This window comes from Brachyistius frenatus, unplaced genomic scaffold (assembly GCF_029030835.1).
Source record: "Brachyistius frenatus isolate BFR_SWC_R1_liver_20210118 unplaced genomic scaffold, ASM2903083v1 Contig_9, whole genome shotgun sequence".
NCBI lineage: Eukaryota > Metazoa > Chordata > Actinopteri > Embiotocidae > Brachyistius > Brachyistius frenatus.
The window spans coordinates 3,246,837-3,266,333 of NW_027210608.1; the positions used below are offsets into that span (position 1 = coordinate 3,246,837).

Sequence of the window (19,497 nt, forward strand, 5' to 3'; positions counted from 1 at the left end):
TTGAATCTACTGGTGGCTTGGCCCCTGATCTGTTCACAGTTCTGTCAGCTGCACAGAGAAGCTCTTTTTTTTCCTCGGCTCACTGTTTCTTTTAAGGCTGCCCAACACAGTGCAGGAATTACTGATAGAAGTATCAGCCACTGCAGATATAACAACCATGAGGTCAATAACTAAGTGACTTGCTAAACCTCTGTTTCTCACACTGATTTATTTTCCATTATTTATCCGGGCCTTCGGCAGACCTTTCTTTAAATCTGAGAAATTCTGACATTTCTCCATCCCTGTAATTATTTGTTTATAGCCTTGTGGCATCGATTATTTCTCCCGCTCTGCCTCAGCGCTGTCCTCCTACAGTGATCAAATAGCTAGAAGATAGACAACCACACAGGCCTTGCTCACCAGCCCACGAGGCCATCGTGATTATCCACCAACCCTAGTAGATGCAACACAAAGCAGCCTGATTAACACCTGACCGTGGGCTGCTTCCTCACAATATGGATGGCTCTGATGGAACCGCGCTTTGAAGTCACTGAAAATCCCACAATCTCTCATCCTACCCAAATGCTTATTTTCTCTTCTTTATTTGTCTTTTTACAACACTCTCCCTCCATCAGATATTTGCTTTCTTAGTTGTAGTTTGTTAAATGAGGTTCCCAGACCTTTAGTCTCATTAAAAAGGGAAAGTCAAGCTCCTTTCTAATACAGAATGTTATCTTGTTTCAGCCAGAAGCTTAAAAGTGACTTAACACTTGAGCTCATTAAAAAGAAAAAAGAAAAATCAATTAATTAGCCGTTTTTTTTTCCCGTCAGCTTCAGTTACACTGATAATGGTATTAGGTTTCCAGAATGACGGTTGTGGGCTTTGATTTATGCCTCGAGCAAGCTGCCGTCTTAGAATTCCAGAGAGACGTTGAGGAACGACTGAGACCTTTATGACCTGCAGCGGCTGAGGGTTTCTGTTCATTCTTACACCTGATGACTGACTCTTACGCTCACTGTGCCACATCAAAGGCGAGAGAAATCCAATTTTACTACTGTACCAGAAGAGCAGGAGAGGCAAGAGGGCTACTTGTCAGGTCTTGATTTTGAAACGCATGCCAACGTCTGCTGGTTGCAACATGAGAAACACAGCGTGTCATTTGTATTTGCGGGGCTGCTAAAATGTTCCCATATATCCATATCCCTCGTTTTATGTTCGGTAATATATTGTGCTCTATGTGCATAAATTCTAGACAGCAGTCAAGCAATCAATGCAACGACTTATGCGAGCAAGGACTCTGAATGACTTCTGGAACTTCTGAAATTCAGCACGATGCTTTGGCAGTGTCACATTATCAGACCCTGTTGTCTGCCACATGAAACAGAATAGAGTGGGTCCATTGATGGCAGCTGTTTTTATGTTAAAACAGCAGGATCTGCACAGGATTCAGAACACGCCATCCTTGTTTTCACCCATTTAAATGGTCATTGCCTTATTCATGATTATATGTGGTGCCGAGCTATCAGGCAGTTATTTGTAATAAACAGTAGTTGACAGAAAACACAAGCTGTGGATGTTGATTTCTCTATTTGTCAATAACTGTTAGTTAAGTCGGAGAAACTGAGATGTTTTTTGTGCTGGCTTGTTTCTTTTTATTTGTATTCCTGAACGCCACATATCCTTTTTAAAACCACCTGAATTGTCAGTCGATCACAGATATTTACCCATAAACCATCAGTTTAAAAAAAAAAAAAAAAGGAGAGGTGGCAAATAGTTTTCTTCAGTTTCATGCTGACATTCAATCTGTTGGAATAGTCAATATTTTAAAACGATAGATATTCTGTCTTTACTCGAGTTTTGAGAAACATAATTTGCAGTGATAAAAAATGGATGTTATGCTCATTAGACAGCTGCTAAAATCTCAATTCAAAATGTTCTAAAATTCATAACAGAAAATATCTTTTGCAGGGCAAATAAATGTCATTTTTTAAAACACAATTTGAAGTGTGCATCATAAGAAAAACAAACAACCTCTTTGTCGAAGGTAATCAAGACAAACAAAAAACAATGTACTTGTATTATATGCTAGAATGTACAGAATATGAATGATATATGAATGCATTCTGCTTCATGGGTTCTTAAAATTAATAGTCTGTTGTATTATAAAAGGAAAACACCAGGAGAGACAGTAATGTCATGTCAATAGGCAGATTTATGCTGCTTGTTGTTTTATTAACCCAGAACAGAGCTATATGTGCCCAAAGCTACATATTTTATACCAAGGTATGAGTTTAAATATCTTTCTCACACAGGCAGCAACAGTAAGCAAATCTTTTTAAAACCACAACTGTAGCTAACATCATTTCACAAAGCTTGTCTAAAGCTATAGGAGACAGCGGGGAGCAGTTCTAAGGCTGGAGTCGGCCCATCACAGCGCCTGGCAGGAGCAAGGTCACCTCCTTTCTGGCCTGTGCCGAATGCCAGTTGACAAGAGAAAAAACATGCCTTCCCCTTCTCAGACACTTAAAAGAGCTACCATTCAAGGATTTAGTAGGGCTACTGCTCCTTTTTGATGATGCAATGCTGAGTAAATACTTTTGTACCCTCAAAAACTTCTTCAATCCATGGAACCTCTCACTTACTAGTGTAAGCCTGGGCACATGCTCTGTCTCCATTCATATTCATTGCTTTCAGAGTATTCATTGATTCAATGAGTAATACTAACAAGTTATATTAATCTTTAATGAATTAAGAACACTGATGCAAGGCAATATAAATGAAAAGCTAGCTATCAAATTACAGGACAGACGACCTCACGGATGATCGCAGAAACACTTTTCCCCTCTCATAAACCAATAAAGAAAAAAAAACAAATTTCACGGTTTGCTTGACATGAATTAATTGAATATGAAACCTTTAACATCCCTTTATGGAAATGTTGCAGTACAGTACATCTGAAATGTGAGCTCTGGCTGTCCTGTTCTCACATGCTCCATGAAGGAGGGATTGTATTTGTATGGGAGACAGCAGCAGTGACATTTTCAGGTGGCTTTTCTGATGGAGAAAAGACGGCAAAGCAAAAGGATTGAAAATGTTATTAGAATCAGTCCTATTTATATGCAAAAGAAAGCTTTAAATGGGAAAAAAAAAAAAAAAAAAAAAAAAAGGATACATATTTTGACCATAAATTCTTCAGATTGTTTCCCACCATACTGACTTTACCGTGCTAGCTGCAGTAAGCTATTTCCAAACCACCAAAGTGCCAGAGAGCTATAATGGGTGACTTTTTGCAACATTAACTATTTATTGGAATTCTGTGCCGCACCTTCAAAATCCGCCCCATGCCATCCATTATCCTCGAGGAAGAACAATGCGTGGATGTGAACACAAATTCCAGGAGAGGATGAATTTGAGTCCATTTTTCTAACCTGGCAATTCATTTGTCATCCTCACAGCCTGAGGAATGGCTGCTACCTCCCAGGTCTCTGATTAAACAGGAGAGAATTAATAACAGGTGTCTGAGGAAGGGGAGGCTCTGCCTATTGAGAGGGGGAAAAAGGATCTTTTGGAAGAAAGGCCAAGCAATAAGCTACAATCTGCAATTAGAGTAAAAGAGCAGCAGGTACCTTGAGCCAGAGTGTATTAGGTGCGTTACATCAGCCGAGAGCCTCCAGCCTGAGAGCTTGAAGATGTTGTAAAGAAATACAGAACAGCGAGACTGAGCCAGATGAAATAGTCAGAAAATAATTCTGAGGTTTGCTATTAATTAATCTGGTCCTTGATACAATCACATTGATAGATCTGTCACTGTAAACTGCCACAAAGGAATAATGCTGTAGCCGCCTCACTATAAATCTACATTAAATCCATGATTTATGACGAGACATAACTTGCCCTTTGAATGCATCGGAGATGGAGAAAAAATAGAACACTCAAAGGTGCACGCTGGAAGCCGAGGTAACGAATTCAGGAGAATCTTTGATTACCTCTAATGTGGTTATAGGTAATGGTGACCTGTCTCTAAGGAGCCAAGCCAGAGCTAAATTATATTTCAAATCCATTAAACCTTACCTCAGATCCATGATTTGCTTCCAGCAAGCAGCTACCCAGGGCAGCGGGTAATTGAATTTCAAACCTGAAGCCAGGATGCAGATAGGCCCCTGAGCTAAGTCCCCTGCATGAGCTGTAATACAGTTATGCATAAAGTCTTGATTTATTTGTGCCTATCAAATCTAGTAATGGGCTGCTCTCTACCATTGAGAGGAATAACCCCATTTGGTGAAACAACACTTATATGGAAAAATTTGATTGCTATGACCAACGGACATATACGGGTATTAAATTCAGGAATTTGACCAGACTCCAGCTGCACAGGGAACTTTAAGAGGATGGATGGACATGCTTAATTACACCGACATGGAAAAAGAAAACTGTACAAGGCCGTGTAATGCCGTGCTTTGATAGATCTGATTCATTTGCACTTTCTGCGAGACAGATTAGGATCATCAGTACCCTGAGGATCTTCTCTTTATACCTTTTTAAATGTAGAATGAAGCTGCTACATCCTATCATTACCCACCACATTTTAAAATGAGCTCAGATCACTTACTGGATGAGGTAATGGATCAAAAACAGAGGTAATAAAAAAATCTTCCAATAAAAATCTAAGATCCTATTCAGTGGGTGTTGAAACAGAAAACCTTCCTCATGAGACTTTAATACAGCCTGGTGACAGCGAGACTGAGATATAACCTTGATGTGTCTAATTGCTTACAGTGGGCTGAACTCTCAGGGAGACTCCGGACAGTTAATCGGAGGATCACGCGCTCAGGGAAAAGTATTGGCTCCATCTCTCTTCTCGCTGTCATCCCTGCTATTTCAAGACATCCCTCACTGCGGAGTCGTGACAGATGACACCAAACCCGATAGCGAATCAATCATTAGACCAATTTACCAATTAGGCTCATTGTGCTCTATAAATAAAACACACCACAGCCCTCCCATGCTCTGCCATTCAAGATACCATCTCGATGTGCAGTCCGGCAATCAGGGAGCACCGGCAAACACGTCACTTCGATCAGGGACCTCTGTTATCTTTGGGGGGGAATCTTCTCCTCAATGAGTTGTCAGGATGCAAACCAACTAAACATACCTCAGCATCGCCTCTGCGTCACGGTGTTTGGTTGATTTTAATTAGCAAACGGATTCAAAAGCAGCTATTCATACCCTGTATGCGTCATAGTATGCGCTTGGTTTTATTACTCACTGACACTTGTATAATTTCTAGCTAATGAACACCCACCTGTACAAAGAATTATCCAAGCATATGCCATGATTAATAATGTAAGGATTCCCCAGGGTTTCCTATTAGTTTATTTTTTAGCAAATTACAACATTGTACGAAAATATTTGTGTTCTAAATGGCTGAATGTCTGTTAAAAACGAGCATGGCAATTCACTCAGGCAGCATCTAAACCGCTTGGAAATGCCAGAGTTAAGATTTAAAGACCTGGTGTATAATTTATAGTGGAAAGAGAGGCTTTGTAATGATACAAGAGCTTTTGGCATCATCACCTCCCCTGGCAGGCCGTCTCCTGCTCTCAGCCTCAATGCTGGAGCTGCCACCGCTGCTGCTGTGGCTGGTGCACAGCCTGCCAGAGCTCCAGCATGCTCTACCCACCTGTCACCATGCAGAGAAAAACATTTCATTCACACCGAAGATACATGTCACTAGCTCTCACGGAGAACTACAAGCATTTACAATAACTGTCAAATAACTGAGTTTTTGGGGGGACATATCTACTGCTTTTTTCTGATATCTGCCTTTCATGGCATGAGCATACACAGATAGTGAGTGTCAAAGCCAGGATCACTTCATTTAGCAAATGCAGTAACATTTACAGAGATTGTCCTGGTGGTATCGAGGTAGAGGGACATAGCACAAATCAAGACTGACTCCCAACTTACTCACATACTACATGATATAGGAATGAGAGCAGGAAGTGCAGAAGAAGAGACAGTACAATACTTTTAATGTAGCCTACATGTAGTGTTTGTACAATGAGGACTTAGATACAGTGTTCTGAATCAACATCATACATATCATCCAGCCCAGTGTCATACCACTGCGTGTAATACACCCGTCAGTCCACAAGAGGATACCGTGCCAGTGTCACGTTTTGCCTCATCTCGACATAAAAAGTATGCGCATGGTTGACTGCTACAGAAGGAGGACAATGTGACAAAGAACAAAGAGTGAAACACAGGACGACCGGTGTTTGAGTCTGTTCGAAAACAGAAGCTAACGTGGATTTCTTTTCAGTAACGTAAATAAGTTACTTGCATAGTATAATGCATCTATCTTATGTAAGGTACATTAAGTAACTGACGTTTGGAACATACGCAAACCACAATCTTTTTCTAACCCTAGTCCAGTAGTTTTGGTGCCCAAAACTAACCAAAACGTGACACTGACACAATATCCTCCGATGCAGTGGTCTCCAACCCGTAGTTCGTGAACTACCAGTAGCCCACGATGATGTAGCTACTACTCAACGTCTGCCCGAGTTTATTTGACGATCCATTTCAGCATTTATTTACGTATTTATTTTTTAACCTGTCTGAAAGCATGACACTACCAATGCAATTGATTAACAATTGGACAATTTCCCTTTGCTCCCTTCAACTGTGTCTGCTCCACTCTGTGTCAGTGCAGCGGAGATTGAGCTCCGCCCCTTGATGAAACACAGAGATCAGAGGACAAAAACGCAGCACAGACTCTACACTGAGCTGAAAAAAAAACCAACAGGTGCTCATAAATTAAGTAAATAACATAAATATAATATTTTTGGTTGGGTCGGAACAGATGAGCCAGAGCTATAAAGAGAGTCTCTGTCACTGGGTGAGTGAGGGATCAATGTTACACCGCAGGTAAGATGAACACTGTGACTTTTCAACTTAAAAGCCCTCTTGTTTCACACAGGGTCCATCCATATACTAGGTTTTGTATTTCAGGAGGGGCAGGGAGTCCCAATTGAAGGGGAAACACTGAATTTTCCTGTTATATCTTACATTACAATGCTTTATTTGACCGACCAGTTTGACCACACAAGGTTGAGTGCCCGACAGTAGGCATTTAGGGAACATCTGTGTAATTTTAGATCCAGAATTGTTGTTGTTATTGGTTGAAAATTGTTATTGGTCACATTAACAAAGCTTATTCAACTGGTTTGGGTTCAGCTCTGTGAATAAATGTTATTAAACATGAGTAGCCCTCAGATACTTTCATTTTGTCAAAAAAAAGTTGGAGACCCCTGCTCTAATGGGCTGTTTTAGGAGTTATTGATTATATTAAGTAAGAGAATAAAAACATTTTCTTCTAAAAGGATACAACATAGTAGACAATGCACCACAGAGTAGAACTGCTCTGAGAGTTTTTCAACACCCATGTTGCCTCACTGGACGACCTCCCAGAAACTGAGTGCATTCCCAGAATAGAAAAAAAGAACTGGTTATTGGCTCTACAGTACGCCCAAGTGGGCTTTATGATTTAGTGCAGTGAGCCGTCAACTCTCTGAGCAATGTGCAGCAAACAAAAAACATTTTATCAATATTCCATCAGGCAGGAGCCCTCTCCCTGTTAATATAGTGCCCAGATGCATCTTAGCACCCCAGAAGATCGTGCATCCATGCAGCAGCTGCCCTGCAGCTCCTGGGACAACGTTGAATTAAATGGATGGAACACCACCGGCCATGTGATGTTTCTTTTCTTATTTTTTTTGCCATATGTTGATCCACTGAGCTTCTTCATCTCAAAAGATTTTGTCACTCGCAGCTGGCTGTTTTACATCGATGTGCACCACACATACAGATGCATGATAATAAATGAGGCAAAAGTGATTTAAAAAATGCATTGAAATAAATAAATAATTTACAATAATTAAAGTTAATCATAAATATTTCAATATATTCAATGGAAAAATTCACATCAACATGTGTAATTATAATTGCCATATTTCTGGACAGCAGTCTCAAAGCTACACTGAAAAGAAGCCAGAGTGGGAAAAACATGCAACAATGCCCCATTGTTTAGAAACTGTACATTATCTGATGAGTCCTCCATTTTTAAGAGCTTCTTCGAGAGGTTTGTGCTGAATGTGTTTCAAGCATGTTTAGCTATACATAGGACCATTGTTGGAGTTAGTCTTCCACATCATGGAAATGTGTAAAATACTCTTGTGTAATAAATCCACTTTCTAATACTCTTTAATCTAAATCGACTTTATTGGTTAAAAAAAAAAAAAATGCTGCTAACGAAATGCTGCTAAAATGACTATTAAGTCATGCAACCATGCTTCTTTTCACTTGATACTGATTGTACTGATTGAAATTTAGATCAATTCTATGCTTTAAAACATATTTATCCCAGACATTTTGCTCTTTTCTCTTACGCTGCTTTAGATGTAGCTGCATTATTCATATAAGCTACTCAGGTTTTATCCAGTCTTATAAAAAGAGATAGAGTTAAGAACAGAGAGTTCTTCTCTCTGTCCTTAAATGGAGGAAGAATAGAAATATAACCTTCATGAGTAAGTACTCAACGTTTTGCCTCTTGATCAGCATCTAACCCAGATCCTGATCAAGAGGTCTACGTTTCTTGTGTGACTTTAAACATATGTAATTTCACTTTGAACCGGTAACTTGCCAGAGGGGGGCACATCAAATTTAGTGTAAAAGTTTTGGGAACAGAAAAAAGTAACAGTAAAATCCGGTGAACAGGGTTGTTGGGAGGAGACGATTGTGTTGTTGCAGGTGTGAAACATTTGTGTTTTCAATACACTGTGAGCTTGAAAGTCGTCACATTGGAGAACCCGAGTGCCATCACAGCACAGTTCAGGTTGTTTTCTCTGAATGTTTTCCCTCAGAGCGTCATAGTAGATATCGGTGTTGACAATCTGACACTGTGGAACAAATTCTCATTGCACAACCCCATGAACGTAAGAAAAAAAACACCTGGTTGCGCCTCTGAAATGAAAACGTCACTGAAAACATCTCATCATGCTCACTGCTTGATTACCGTAGACTTTCTAAAGCACTTAAAGGGTCTCTGTTGCTGCTTTCCCAAGTCTGACAAAATGTGATGTGAGCTCTCTGCTTAATTCTATGGTGAAATCGCAGATGCGCATGTACCAGTGGTCACCAAAATGCGTGTAAGTCAGGTGCTGATGTTGTTCAAGTGACAAAACTTGGAATACTTGATCACTAAGGTTTTATCTTCTCCCTGCACATCACAGTGCATAATAAACAAGTCGGAAAATTGTACTTTGGTGGCTTGTTGTACGTTCAGCCGAGAGAACCCACAGTGACAGCTAAGATGTTAATTTTCTTTATTTTGAAAGGTAGGTGAGAACATATAATGTTATGACCTGGTCAAGAGTCAGCTGTTTGAAGGTACATGGACATATTAAAAAAGTGTTCTATTTAAATAGGGAGGGAAGAATAATTTTGAGTAATGGCACATGCCTCTTGTATCACTGCATCAGTCTTGAAGCCCTACAGTGGTGTCAGCAGGCTTTGCAGGCCCACTGCTAAGAACAGCGTGCAAGAGTGGTTGTAAACAACATTAGTAAGATATGAGCAAGATTAAATGGAATCAAAGCACAATCTTTCCCACCACTGGGACCCAAGCTAAAAAGCAAAACTGTGTTTGCTGAATTAAAAGCTCTCTGACACACATTATTTTCAAAGGTGATGTTCATGGCAGGGCTATTGAATTGCATTGATTGATATTGCACAGTTGTTTCTTTGAGTGTGTCCACCCCCTCTATAGCCTTAAAGAAAAAAAACTATTTAACTGTTCAGCATCCTGATTGAAGCTGTGGACTGAAATGAGAAAATGTGCCACACCTTCTCATTGCTCCAGCCAGTTTGAGGCTTACAGCGAATTACCTACCTGCTCTGTCACAGCTTGACAATTCTATTCATTTCACAGAAAGTCCAAAAATAAAGTACACTCCCAATGAATTGTATTGGTTACCAATGATTGATTTCAGGGATCTCATAGCATTCAGAATATTGTGCACAATGCGTTTTACTGTGTAGTGTTGCAGACAGCCTGTGCTGTATTGGTAACATTGAAACAGAATTTTCATCCAGCCTATTTGGCTTCTGCGCCTCAGTTTTTTTCACTTTTCCCGTATTTCCCTGGGCAATTTGTATGCTAGGATCGAGGGCCCACAGGAAGGACGCTTTCTGTGGTGAAACCAGCAAGACATCACTCTGAGACGGGACACAGAGTGGGTAGCACTGCTTGTGTTGTGGATTATGATATTCATCATATGGCAGCTTGCCATTAAACATGGTGTGGTATTCCAAACAGCCCTCTGTGATAAGTAGATGCTGCCGCAGATGATTGCAGCCCTGGGGAGAAGCGAACTGAGCTGCTGAAGTGGAGTCCAGTCCAGCCGCTTCTACCAGCAGAGGAGAGGGCCACATACTGCTCTGAGAGGACCGCTCTTCACAGCCATCAGAGGAATAGATGACACTTTACTTAGAGTGGAAATCAGGGGATCCATCCCCTGTGAACACCACTGAACAGTCTGACAGGATCTTTTTGCTGATTAATAAAACCCCAAATCTGGTTAATGAGTGTTGCAACTTTTTTGTGTTTGCTAATAAAAAGCAACAATGTTTTGATTTTTGATCGTCAGACAGTATGATTGTTTAAAAAAAAATCCAAACAACCTGTCCAAAAAAAACAGTGCAGGACCTCTATTACCCTCCCATTACCACTGCCAAGCAGTGATCTCAGAAATAACTGGGAACTTATGCTGTGTTCAAATGGAACTCATGAGCTTGTTTTACAATTAACTAATATACATTAGTCACATGACCTTTTTAGTGGAGTATTAAGGAATGGACAGTCGTGTGCACTGTATGCTTGGCGTTCAAGTGGTTAAGGCATTAAAAGACAAACTTTGACTGTTTAGAGTTGTCATTCAGTATCAAATGTCAGACAGCTACAGAATTTACTATACATATCCTTTAATGGGCAGCCTGTCGACAAACATAAAAATCACTTGTTTTCAATTTCCTCCATTAGGATGCCTTATATGACCCTTTTCAAACAATTTTTTGGCCATGCAGCTGTTTGAGTTGTGTGCACTGTTGTAAAAGAAGACTTCTATGTGTGCAGTCGGCTAACTAGCATCTAAAGTTACCATGTGAGGCATTTGGGGAATATCTAGCTACAAAAACAACCAATTTCAACAGGAGGAAAGACCTAAGCGCACAACACAGAGGCAGGTGTTCAGGAAACGGGACGTTTACTTACATAGATTCAGAGAAAGTGATTATTCCAGGCAAGGGACACAAAAATAAAAAGCAAGTCTAAGCAAGATCAAAAATAATCTTTACAGAAATTGCAGTCTAGAGTCACAATTTGTGAGTGATACTAAGCTCTAGATAAGAATAATCATTAAAGTAAGTCCGCCTGAAAAGCTGACACTGGCAAAAGCAGTTCCATAAGTAGTAACAGATTTGAATTTGCAAGTTAAAGCAGAGATTTGATTTTAATTGATCTGGGCTCATCACTGGTTCCTAGTTTGTTTTCTCAATGCAAAAAACTGGCATGTTACAGATCAGATTTACATCAGTTACATGACCTTTTGGTCTTTCAGTAATAAGACATGAACAGTTAAAGTTTCCTGTGCATTCATACGATAGCAAAACTACAAATTCATACAGGGACTGACTGAAGTGTATCCTTAACAATACTCTATGTTGAAACCAGCAAGTAGGGACATATATTTTCAGTGTCAGTTAAAAAGCTACATCATACTGGTCATGAAGCTTTGCTGAAAGCCAGCTGTGAGCTGAGGTTGAATGCGGACATTTTGGACAGCAACCACATCATAATTCTCTCCTGGCAAAATAAACTCACCCAAAGTGCAAATAGGTGACCCCGGCAGAATGCAGAGAAAGCGAGGGATGTGCAAAACCTGTCGACACAACATATTATATGGTCCTTCAGTCTTGGCCCAGTGGCAAATGAGGGATTTGATGGGGAGCACTGGAGCGGCGGCTTGAGTGACAGAATGCTCCTAAAGCCCCAGCTAGTTCTAATGAGGCAGCTTGATGTAGGAACCAGGTCCACTGGGCACAGGAAGGACCAGATGTCGCTCGTACACTCACTCAATCCTTCCAGCACAGCCGGCATTCACCGTTCAGCCCATCTGCTGCTACTGAGCACAGTCAATATTTAGCCACTGGGAAAAGGACATACACGCTCTGCACCTGGATCATTATCGAGCCTCTGGAAAACTGGAGGTATTTTTCTCTCCGAGGCTAACTAAGAAAAAAATGTATTTTCAGCCCACTCTCTGTAACCCCTTGGACATCACCACCGGGGGTTTCAGACACTTCTTCTCAGTTCCCTCAACAGTGTATACTAATGAGGAGAAAATATAACACATCTCACTGCTTGAACTCATCCAGGAACAGTTGAATAACCCTCACAGCTCATGTTGCATGACTCAGCTGTGAATCATGGGTCGCCAAGGCGGCAATGAGCAATACTAACATGTAATATGCCAATTTTCGCCTGAAGATCAGACATTAACAAATTACAGAAGAGAAGGAAAATAAGCTTCCATTTCCTGCAGAGTAAATGGTTGAATATCTTTCGGAGTTCTTGTCATGCACACTCTGTGTGACAAGTGCCTGTTATATCATTTTGCTCAAGGCATCATGACTGACAAGAAAAAGAGATAAGCAGCAAAAGTTTAGTTAGGTGCAAACTTTATATCAAAAAGAGGCCTCCAAAAATCAGGAGTAATGTTAGAACAGAGCTGTCCCAAAAATGAACCAGAGAGCCCGAAGGTATTATTTTCCAAAAATAATGCAGGTTTCATTCGCTGCGGATTTATTTACATTCTAATATCTACCTAATGTTATTTGAGTGTACAGAACAACACTCAGTAATTGCAACTATTTAACCAGGCATCGCTACAAAGTGTGTAATACACCCATCCATCCACTAGACCACGCTGAGGCAAGGTCACATTTAGCCTCAGCGAGGCATGAAAAGTAAGGCGTTTGGGCAACTAAAAACCACATGGTTCGGAAGAGATCATGGTTAAATGCGACACAGTCGCAATTTGGTAAAGTTTGAACAGCAAAACCACTTGGTTTGGGTTTGGAGAAGATCATGGTTTGGTTTATAATAAGTAACTGTAAGTACAACTGTGAAGTCACTTAAAGTATGGTACGCAAGTTAAACAAGTTATGTTATATACTTAACTTGTGGATTTTTGTTTGTCCATTGATTCGAACATTGGTTGACTGGGTGAAATTACTGTGTTTGTTCCAGCCAACCACCCAGACCTCCTTCCTATGCCGACTTTATGAGTCTTTGTACTTTGTCACATGACCCTGCTCATGCATGCATGTACTTTTCACACCTAGGCAAGGCACACCGTGACACTGACACAATATCCTCTAGTGGACTGACAGGCGTGATACTGGGCTTAACTTCAGCAATTACAGCAATAGTTATCATGGACAGTTTCCGGTTAACTATCGGAATAATAATATTAAAAAGTCCAGCTGTTTAAATTCATAATTGATCTCCACTGAATGAAACACATGTATTGCATGTATTGTACTGGTGACGTCTCCTGGGCAATCCAGGGCAACTATGTGCTCATTCTCTGAGGAGTGGGCATGGTGTTGAACATGATGAAATAACAGTAAGCGTGCTGTACACTATTACCTTACTTCCACAGCTCAAAGATTAAACAGCTTTAGAAGAGTGTACTTTCTGCTTGTCTCGGAAAAGACCTGGCAAAATTATTATTATTGTGTGTAGGAGTACGCTGTTGTGCATGTTTGTGAATGGGTGCAATGCATTATTGTCTGCGTTTGCTATCAAATGTCCTCAAGATGAGACAGCCTGTAAAAGCCTTGGAGAACATATAGTATCTCATTTGAGTCCTTCTCCCGGCATGGCCTGTGCCGTGCCGTATGGAGTGTCTCCTGTGGGGTGGATTTATATTCAAACTCATAGACCAACATGCTTTGTTGCAGCAGCCCCAACTTGAAGAGATGTGTTTGTGTCAGCTTTCTACCTTGGCTTTTAGGCAAAAAGAGGGGAGTGTGGTTTTACCCCCAAATCTCAAATTCTAAATGGGATCTTGGTATTTTCCTGTGTGGATATCATGAACGTAGGAGCTCTGACTGGAGTTCATGGAGCACCTACTTTTCAGTATGCTTGACTTGAGCCCATTATGAAAATGAAGGTTAATTACAGCAGCAATGATTGTTTTGTTTTTTTTCCTTTTCAATAAAATATTTAACATCCCTGTGTGGTTTTTAAGTTAAAGAACCTTTTAGATTTCTTTGAAGAATTCAGCCCAGACCGATACATCTGGTTCGAACTATGAAACTCTGAAAATGCTTCATCAAGAAAATCCAGAACGGCTCATGAATAGATGAATGTGAAAAATTTTGTCGAGCTGCCCTATTTAGGCAGCCATTATAAAAACATCCATCCACCATTAACCCGAGTCTTTGCAGTGCTGCACTTTAAAACCAACAGCACCAACAAATAAGATACTTACAAATGTGCATTGTTAGAAAAATTCTTTTTATCAGCATTTAGTAGAAAATTATTGAATTGTTCTCCTTTTTGAAGAACGAAGCACATGACCATTCATTCATTTTATATAAGAGGTCAGGAGGTTTTCTATGGACTGAAATCTCTGATTACTCATGTTCACTTTACTGATGTTCACTATCATTTTGCACCACTATCATCTGCGTGTTTGCTTATGGTTTTAGGATGATGGCTTAAAAATCTACTGTTAACACAAGAATGCATACTTTGCATGTTGTCACATCAGGGCATGTCCACGAGCTCACTGCCATGTTTTCATGTCATTAGATACACATCTAATGGCTGTTATGAGGCCAATGTGCCTTGAGGCCCAAACTGCCCTTTTTAGTTCACGCCCCCGTAATTACAGCAGAGTCAGACATGAAAGACATCAAACACGGGCATAGCCCTCTGGAAGTCACTGAAGAAGCAGGACGAAGCTTAACTGTCAGAAAAACACAAAACACAAAACACAAAAATCAAGAGACATGATTGGCTGCTCAATAAATAGTTTTATTATTTTCCGTATTTTTATTCCACAGAAGAGGAAGGCTAGGACTGTGGAGGAGACAAAGGGCTTTAGCCAAATACATTCCAAGATCACCGGACGTCTTCGTGACATTGCTGAGCACTACAGTAAAATGGTTCTCTTGATTTGTAGGAAAATATTGGCATCAGAAATAAGCCTCTTTTTTTATTTTATAAAACACTAGTTGCCATTGAGGAGTATTGCGATGCCTATGGCTATTATTATTCTTTACAAGTGTTTCCTTGTCAATAGTTTCAGGGTAAATTTAGGCCCCTGAGTGGAGTGCTGGGTTGTCTATCCATTCTGTCAGTTTTTATGCCCTTCAATCGACAGCATACAAAATGAGTGCCTCTCTCCTTGTAAACATAGGATGATAAGGCAAGCAACCCTCATAATCTCCTCTGATTCCCGCGCTCCACTGTTGCACACAGCATCCACATCGTAGAGAGTTAATTTCCATTTGGATCGAAGGCCCAGTTCGGGGATTTCTTTTGTCGTTTCAGTCAAATGCCTTGAGCGGAGGCAGGTGCATCGTCTGTTTTCATGTGAATGAGCACCTTCTGCACGCTGCACTGTGTTTACTGTCAGGAACGTTTTGCCGTAATTGGCCCAATACAATGTTTGTGAAAGTGCATTAAATGAAATTGAGATAGTATCTAAACCGACAGCCTCATAATTTTTTCAGCGGTTTCCATCAAGTGTGTTTTCATAAAGATGTTGTGTGAGTGAAGGAATACTTCTTAAATTGCTTTGAATATCAAGCATCTCTCACTTGTTGCCAAAGTAGCGGTTCAGCTTGCACATAAAGACATGCAAATACCAAGTCACTTTCCTTCTTTAACTACCAGAAGTTCTTGAGTTTGCACAGAAAAAATAGCACTGTAGTGTATTGGGAAAAATGTTGTGAAATATTTAGTCATTTGCTTTGCTTATATAACACAGTTTGCAGAAGCCTTTATAAGGGTTAATTCCTGATCTATTTTCAATCACATGGTGAACCATCAAGCACCATTCCTCCTCCTCCATTTTTCTTCTTATCAGCAGTCTTCCATCTTCATATCCACACTGCCTCTTAACCTAAACAGCCTTGGAGCCATCCTCCCTTTAAACGGCTTGTGACCTTTGGGTGATGCTAACACTGAGCCGCCATCCGAGCTAATATCATCTGATTAGAATACAATAGCCAGCTGAGTAAAATCCAGCTTCTAAGGCCGTGCCAGAAGGATATACCCCGATAGACCCTGCCAAAATACTGAAACGAGGAGTTTATGCAACTATCATCGTCTTATTCCCCTTGTTTGTATCAGCAGCGGTTAGTAATGTGTTGCTACCACCAGAAGATGGCGGTAATGCACGTGAAAGCTGTTTGCCACTCGTCATTGAACAAAGCAACATCAAATAGTATTTTTACTTGAAATGGCTATCTCAATTCTCAATTTATATTTCCAAAAAGGCCCCTCTCAGGGTGTACACCATACCTACATAACTTACTGTCGAGAATCAATTACCAGTTTCTGATTTATGAGTTGTTTTTTTGCTTTTGCGTTATCTTTAATGCTGACTTTCTCATCAGTGCATGGCAGAAAAAGAAAGTGTCTGTAACATATGGTGTTTGTTGGCACTTTCCAGGTAAACACTTTGAGGATTTATATGATTTCAGTAGTAAAGTTGAAATCAAAGTTGGTCCATTTTTTACTGGTATCTGTTGGCAGGTGGCTCTGGTCCGCATCCACTCATTCTTGAATCCAGCGGCCAAGCAGCCTCCCACAGGCAGACACTGCCGCCTCAGTCTGCTCAGAGTGCTGTGGGAGCTGCATTAATTCAGTGCAAGGGATGAAAGATACCTGCAAATAGAGGATGGAGAGGCAAAAAGAAGTGGTTTTGAAGCAGATGGTCTTTAACAGTGCACATGCATCTGTAGCTTGTGTAGTGTTGGAAAAACAGCACAGTATGAAAAAGATGGAAGAAAGGAGCACCTCAGAAGTCATGGAAAAGAAACAGTTATCACAGCTCGTTAGTGGTTTTTCAGCTCCCATGGTTATTATTCCTGCTGATTATTTCATAGAAACCTTCAAACACTTAATTCTTTAGATATCTTATGTGAACTGAATCCATTCAGATAAGGGTGAGTGAAAAGGCCTTGTGTTGATTGCTGTACCATAAACTGGCAGAAATCTAAAAGTACATCTGTATTTTTTGTATTACCTTTTTAGTTTATAAAACTTGCAACCTTCACATATAAAATGGCAATAAAAGCCCAACATCAGCAGGCAGCAGCTTGCAGTGATAGCAATGAAAAGTGCAAAATGGCCTGTTACCAAAGTGCTGAAAGGAGGCAGGACAGAGCTCTGGGACATGTTAAGTCTCCACAGAAAGTTTTTTGACAAGGAGAAATGAATTAAAGAAAGCACAACAAAAACCTTGTTGCAGTACTTGATAGCAAAAAGAGGGGTTTTTTTTCACCCTGGAGAGGGACCCTCAGAAGATTGCATCAATCATATTTCTTTCTGTTCTCAGATTACTTTGATATATGCGGTATAGCCAATCCTATTACTCCCTGGCTCAAGGGACCACTGAGCTCTCTTCTAAGCTTTTCACCAGCTCAGCACTTTACACTTATGATTCTTGTCGTCCAGGTCACGATGTTGGTAACCCACTGTCCTTTGATTGGATGGTTTAAATTTTGTCACACCTGGCCTTCAGCTCACAATCAGCTCACCCTTGAGAGTGGCCATTCAAGTGGAGGCCTCCCCAAGCAGTTAGCGGCAAGTGCTAGCGGACAGTCTAAAGGAGAATATGCTTTTAGTGTAGAATAAATCAATCTAAAGGAGAGCCTTTAAATCAGGAGAGATGACACTATTGTCCCATTTTCACCTGGTTCCATACATGTGGCACTGCTCCACTCTGAGCTGTGCACAGAAACTTGACTTGTCTGGCGAAAGTGTTTTTATTCTAAAGATCGATGGAAGAAACCAGTGACCCACAAAGCTCCAAGGTTGACTAGAGGTCTATTTATAGCAGCCGGTGTGTTTGCTCTGCGCTGACACGCAGCACCATTGAACCATCAGTTGTACTGTGAGTTCAGACCTGTTGGAGAAAAGAGTGCCGCGGTTTAATGACTCACAGATAAGATGGCGGTATTGATGGTGGAGGCAGAAGTGTAAAAGTTTTCTAGTGAAGTGAGGAAATGAGGTCAGCGGCACTTCCGCTACGAACACTTCCAAGAGTTTGTTTATGAGTCACAGCTGTGAGTTAATGCAAAGTGAATAGGGGTTTTCAGAGTGCTCTCCAAAATCCCAAACTGTAATATTAAACTCACATGGTGCAGAGGAGCAAGTAATCAATTACAAGCAAAATAAATTGGATGGCAGGGAAGGAAAAAATGGACAGCTGATGACATATTTATCAAGGCACAATCACCACCGAGGAATTTTCCAGCTCTGCTCGTGCTGAGTGACAGATGGAGAGTGCTGCCTCTTTAACAGCTTCCCTGGGAGACAGGTTTTAAGGAAATGGGACCATGCAGTACATTTTAGCTATTTGGGGAGGAGACTTGTGTTTCAAAGCTGGAGGGCATGTAATAAAGAATTCATCTTTTACCTGAAATAATAAAACCAAGGAGGTTGAATTATGCATCTAATCCCATTGCATGCATTTCTAACCAAGTCAGAACTTGCTATAAAAAGCTGATGAATCCCAGACAATGAGCCCCGTCTCTGGGAGTGTATACCTTATGCCATATTAATTAGCATAGAAGCCACACAGAGACTCATATAGGTGGTAAAAAAAAAAGAAAAGAGGAAGAAGTCACATTTTTTCCGCACGCAGCTTGATCCACTGTCATAAACTAATATCTGAGCTTCCTCATTGACCAAACAATGCAGCTCCTCAGGCTACGCTCCTGCACAGAAGACGCAATAGTTACTGAGAAAACAGACACTGAGGCATGTTTGTTTTCGTGGCCCCCAGTGCATGCTCCAAATGAATCACACAAATGTTTATTTAAAGAGATTAATTCCTCTTACAGTGTATTATTCATCAGGTTTTTGAGGGTATCCTAGCTTATAATATAGCTTGTCGTTTTCTCTAAATGACTGAAGCAAGGCTAAATTGTCCTGAATAATTCAGGGAGGTGGTAAATAAAACAGAAGACGAGGCTGGCGTTTGCCTGGATGGAACAGACTGAAAGGACTCTTCGGTCTCCAGGTGAGGAATCTGCTCCTCTTTCAGTGGCAGGGATGCAAGAGAGAAATGCACATTATTTAAGCTTGGAAACACTGGGCCGTCATCCAACACAGGAAGCTACTGTAGGAGACTGAGGAAGGAGGGAGGAGC

General features: G+C 40.7%; 1 protein-coding gene across 2 annotated transcripts in view; it reads left to right on the forward strand.

Moving 5' to 3' along the window:
* Positions 1–19,497, forward strand: part of LOC138616240 (carbohydrate sulfotransferase 8-like) — a 173,236-nt gene that overhangs the window by 106,715 nt on the left and 47,024 nt on the right. The gene's annotated exons all lie outside the window — the stretch shown is intronic.